The sequence below is a fragment of the Mustela erminea genome, chromosome 3, assembly GCF_009829155.1.
Source record: "Mustela erminea isolate mMusErm1 chromosome 3, mMusErm1.Pri, whole genome shotgun sequence".
In the NCBI taxonomy this organism is placed as follows: domain Eukaryota; kingdom Metazoa; phylum Chordata; class Mammalia; order Carnivora; family Mustelidae; genus Mustela; species Mustela erminea.
Genome location: NC_045616.1, coordinates 47,799,162 through 47,805,161, shown reverse-complemented (window position 1 = coordinate 47,805,161; position 6,000 = coordinate 47,799,162).

The window sequence follows — 6,000 nt, the reverse complement described above, 5'->3', positions numbered from 1 at the left end:
TCGCAGCAAGTACATCTCCAAATCCCTCTTTGCCTCCCAATTCCCTGGTCTCTGTGCTCTGTGCTTGACTCAGGCGCTCTTTGATTCTAACTTTGCTTGCTAGATGGCGCTCGGTGTCTCAGGACATTCCATTTCAGAATTAAAGCGGCGTCTTAGCACCGTTGTTCTCAACTAGTTGTGGGTATTTGATTAGCACAGTGCCAGCAATGTTATTATTGCCCTTGTTTTTTGACACCCTTGTTCACTTTTTGATTAAATAGCGTTCAGGTGGGAGTTACCCATCTTAATCTGTGTAATAATAAAATTCAGTGAAACTCTGTACCTGAATTTAGGGCATATTTATGGCTCAATTACTCTTTGTGATGCATTTCAGAAAGCACTTGAGTAACTTTTCCTCCAGTAATCTGACTGAGGTTTTCAGGAAGAAGATAAATCAGCAGGTCTGGATGGATATTTACAATCCTTGAGGTTGACCACTAGAGTCCACCTCCCACTTTACCATTACTACCCGCATTGCCATTGCAAGATGAATTAAGCTGATCTTAGGGAACTTATTACTTTTATTTATCCTTTGTGGTATACCATTAATTGATTTTTAAAAGTATCAGAATTTGTTTAAAACCCAAATACTGAAATTTATACCCACAGAAGATGTGTTTTAATATTGGTAATAAAAGCCTACCCAAAGCTTGTTTCACAGGAAGGGTGATTTATGGATTCTAATGTGTATTTATTTCAAACACTAGTGAATCTTCTCAGATATTCAAAACACTTTTCAAAACTCCTTTGTGTTGAAGCACAAAGAGACAGAAAAATCAATAGTTCTAAGTTTCTGATGGGAAAAAATTAAGATGAGCCACAAAGAATTGCATATTGTTTTGTCGAATGAAGATGTCACTTTCACAGCACGCACCGCTCTCACACTAGTGTGTGTCCCTTAAAGACAAGGATGCAGGTGAGGAAGGCAAATGGAAAAAAAAAAAAAAGAAAAGAAAAACCCCAATCCTCTATATAGACATCTTGCAAACACTTTAACAAAAGAGAGTTTAACTTCTTACTTGCTGTTAGGATTTAGAGAACTAACTTGTATGGAAATGTTCCACCTTTGGGAAAATCAATAACACTCAGAGCTGTGTGGTTTGGAAACCTTTTATCAAACCTTGGCTGCTTTGGTGAAGAACCCCGCAAAGTCTCTCTCTAGGTGTTAGGCTGAAACTAGCAGGCGCTGAAAACCTAAAGCGGAAAATTTACAACTTGATCAGCCCCAGCCACACACCAAAAACCTGCTACTGCTGCAAACATATGTTTCAGATTAAGTTAAGCAAATGGCTCTTGTTTCTCAGGGTTGAAAGTTGATCATGAAAATTCAAATTTGAGTGAGTTGTGCTTCCAATGGATCACCAGATCCTCAAATGCTCATAAATCCCTCCCAACTGTTTACTCAAGAGATTTCATATACTTTGTTATCTTCTCGAGAGCTTAATTTAGAATCTCCTGGAAATTTAATCCAATCAGGTTTTATTTTCCGGGAACACATATAGTTTTAAAAGTTGGCTAAGTTGGAAACGAGGTGTATTCTTCCTTCTAATGTGAAAATGCTAGATAGCTAATGTGTAACTCAGTTGTTTTAATGCTCTATTTCCTCGCATACATACTAACTTTAAAAGGCAGAAATTAAACTGACGATTTATTTTCAAATTCCCTGGAAGTTTCATTCGCCAGAGGAGTAGGTGTTTTTTGTTTTTTGTTTTATTTTTTTTTTAACAGCATGAGACAAAATAAAGAAGTGTTATCAGACCCTTCAATAATATCAGGAAAGACTGAATCCTGGTATTTCTTTTACTGGGGTTAACTGTCCCTGTGGTTATCCAGCCATTGCCCAGCTAAATTATTTGAAGACCATTCTGGCTACTAAGGTGTCTTGTAAGGAAATTTAGAATTAACTCCCGACTTTTCAAAGTATCTGGCTCCTTGGGTAAGTTGCAGAGGATGGAGACAGCCATCAGGCACCTCGGCTCCCTTCCTGTGTAATCGCGGAGTCCGAAGTCGTTCCCTACTACCTCCCCGCATTCAAATGATCATCCTGCAGATTTTAACCGATATTGTCATGTTGAAGTTTGGTAGTTATTGTTTACATTTCTCCCTTCCCCAAGGGGTCTTGGCAAGTGTTTAAGAGATTATTGATTTCCAAGAAACCAAATAAAGAAGGCTGTTCTTTTATAACATATGAAATACACACTTTTCTTTAACTAAATAGGCAGTGTGTATTTGACATTGACAAATGGATAGGAGACAAGAAAACTTACTTTAAAAGATTTTGAAAGGGGAGAAATGGACAGGACAGCAGCAGTCCTACAGAAGAGTAGGACTGGAATTAAGAGAAAAGCTTGGAGAAAACTAGGGGGATGCTCTCTGTGCTGTAAAAGTTTAAAATGTCATCGAACACATACAGGTGGTAAACAAACATCGTTGAAGAAGCTCCTTCTAGGGGGACCTAATCATTGCAGTTTTTATTTATTTATTGTTGAGATGAACTTCTTATACTACTTTTCTCCATATTTTTCTCTGGCATTGTGGTACTGAAATATCCAGCCAAATTTGGGAGTTTCTGATTTACTTAGAATCACCCAGAAAAGCCATTCTGAAACTTTGTCAAGAATACATGTTTTTTAAAAAGTAATAAATACCTGATAGAGATCTTAGCTATCCCATTCCCCAAGTCAAAAGGGAAATACCCAGTGAAGGAGGGACATTCCCCAACACCCAGACTGAAGGAACAAATGGTAGACACCCAGGAGTTCAGTGTTGTATATCCCACCCCAAATCTCCACAAGTTTCCTGCACCAACAAAGGAAAGCCCCTCGTCCTTCCCTGCACCAGATTCTCTTTTTCTTGCTCCTGAACCTTAGGAAGGCGAGAATGAAATATTTCATTTATCCAAAGATGGGAGTTCAGTTTGTGGAATGAACTCCCCCAAAATATATCAGCCAAAGATATGCAAACATTATGGAGATATTTCACTTGAGGGTTCAGATCCAGAATCCGCAAGTCTCCAGGTCGCGATTATTCAACAGGTCCCCTTCGCTACCCTGCGCACTTCAGCTGCTAAACTTTGTCAACCCAAGTTCTCCCCAGTTTTCGTAGGAGGGTGGCACCCGCAGTTTAAATAGCTCACAGCATGGCTGGGTTTCTCTAGTAACACAGACTTACCTTAATATCTGGGCAAAACGACTCTTGAGAGCGCAAGAAAGACCAAACTATGAGGGAAAATTATCTTTGGACAGAACCCAGCAGTGATTTTGCACACTAAAAAAAGAGGGGAAAACTTTGTGTAAGCAGCGCTGTGTGAAAAAACAGTCTTATATTGTTAACCTGTGAAATATTTAATAAAATATTTGTATGTTTTTAAGGGATAGGAAAACAGAGTGTGTTGAAGCTACATTGCTACTATACTGAGGAATTGAAGGAAAATTTTCACTGTAATAGCATGCCAGGTAGAGAATAATTTTATCTTGCAATGTATTATAATCCGTGTTACTCTACAAAAGCAATTTTGAAAGCGGTTTATCGAGGCTATTTTATAGGGGAAAAACCACTTAAAATACTTTTCTTTGTTGGCCCTTTCTGGTAAAGTATGGATTAAGTTGGTTTGAAAGCATATTTGTACAATCAATATTTAATACGAGTTTGCTTTTGGCCCTCTCACCTGCTCTAACCGTATCATTTTCGTCCTCAAAGTCAGTTCAAGAGAGTAGTAGATGACTAGAATGGGATTCCAGTGGGAGGGAAGAGATTTTACTCAAAGCCCAACAAGTGAGACGAGTTTCAATAAAGCCAAGGTGCAATTTGAAATCCTTAAAAACTAGTGTTGTCTTAGGAGTGGTGACTTAAGTGTTGCTAGGGAGACCAGGCAAGGAAAAAGACGCCTCACGGAAGTGGTTTTCAGTTCTTGTACTTTGCTTAACGCGACAGTAAAAAAAAAAAAAAAAAAGAAAGAAAAGAAAAAGAAAGAAAAGAAAAAAAAGAAAAGAAAAGAAAAGCAAGCAAGCAAACAAGCAAGCAAGCCAAACAGGAAGATACGCTGACATTTGGAGCTTGGAGTTGAGGTCTGCAAGTAGAAGAGGTTGTGGTGGGTACTGAGCCAGACGCGCCCCCTTTTTAGTGCTGTCAAATAAGTTGCTGTCAGGCTCTTTAGCGCGCCGCGGGCCGGGCGCCCCGCTGCACAGCCACCTCCCCCGGGGCGGTAATTAACTAGTACCTGGGCGCATACGACCGATCCGACAGCATCAGCCACAGGCAGAGCCGTGGGGACCAAGGGCCCCCGTGGGTCTGGATGCACATTTCCTGGAACACAAGTCTCTCGTTTCTGAGATCACTAGCCCCAAGAAAATGTGCTCATAGTAGAGTTCTTAAACTGGAGCCTCTATGCAGCTGGCCCGCTAAAGGGTGGTGGTGAAAAGTAAGGCAAAGAATAGTTGTGGGGGTGACATTTCTACCACCAAAATGACTGAGAGTGGCGCTGCTTTTCTCATGAAGTAGATGCAAATTCGGGGAGCAGGGAAATGGTGTGTCAGTTCTGGGGCACTCTGATTAACACCGGGCACGGAGCAAGCAAGATTCTCCACCCACGAACTGTATACTTTTTTAAACTCATTGTCGCTTAGGGCTCAGATCCTAAGATTTCAAGAGCCAGTTTCCTATGGCGAGGGAGTGGTCGGAGAGAGGAATCAGGCTAGGGCCGGAACTTCGGGGTTCTGGCGGAGGGGAGAGGGAAGGGGGCGCGCTGGGCGCTGTCCATGGTGCTGGGAGGAAAGCGGCTTCCCTTCGCAGTACCCAAACCAAGATCAGGTGTGAAAAGGGGAAGATAAACCAACAACTCATGCGGCAGGAGATTTTTTAATTCCCTCGAATGTGAAAAACACGCATGCGGCTGTATAATTTAAACAGTACTCTAGGAGTGCCCTGCTCGATCTCCCAGTCGGTACTGTTTAGTCAGCAGCGTTAACTGGTCATTATAGGGAGGTCTTCTCCTTAAAATGTTCCATATTTCAAAGTAATGTAATCACCAATTTTTGACGTACAAAGTAGAGAGGAAGGAGAGAAGAAAAAGGGTGATTTGAGACTTTAAACATATCCAAAGGCACTTAGCTATTTTCAGATTTGATAGGCTATAAAAGCAGAACATGACTTAGCCTGTTAGGTAACATGGATGTATTGAGAAAGTATTAAAACTATTTAGACCCAATTTCACTTTAATAATTCTACAAACTCCACGCTGCCCAAATGCTGCAGTTATATTTTTGTCAGTAAGAATAACAAGAGCAATTTACCTATTGTGGTGTGTGTGCGTGTGTGTACCTTTGAAATGGCCAAGATTTCATTCTAAGTTCTAAAATCGTACTCTAAAAAATTCATGCTCTTAAAACAAATTTGATTTCTTAAAAGACAGGTGGCCAGGAAGAAAGTAGGATGCAGACAGAAATTATTTCAAAATGGGGATAAAGAACTAAATGGAAACATAACCTACTTAGTAGGTGAGTCACACTTTGTAAAACACACACACACACACACACACAATTCTAAAAATATATCCTGTTACACCCGTGTATAAAATATATGGTTTTTAAAAAACAAAAGAGTGTATATCTATGTATCTACAATTATATGAAATTACATAACAAAATTTCAGGCAAACTATTACCTGTGCTTGGTCAAACCAGAAATATGAAAAACAGAGAAAAATTATCTTAATTGTGTTAATCATGAAAATCTTACTAGCTTCAGCAACTTGAATCCATGTGACAATGAAGAAGGAAAAGGACAAAAATTCAAACAGCTGACACAATGATCAGCAGCAACTGACAGCATCTCATTTGATATTTGATATCAAGCACTAGATCAATATTTGTGAGATCAATGCAATTTTAATGGTTTTTCTTTCGAAACTGTATGAAAGCCAAACCATGACACTCTGTGCTAGGGTTATTTTTAGAGCTGGTT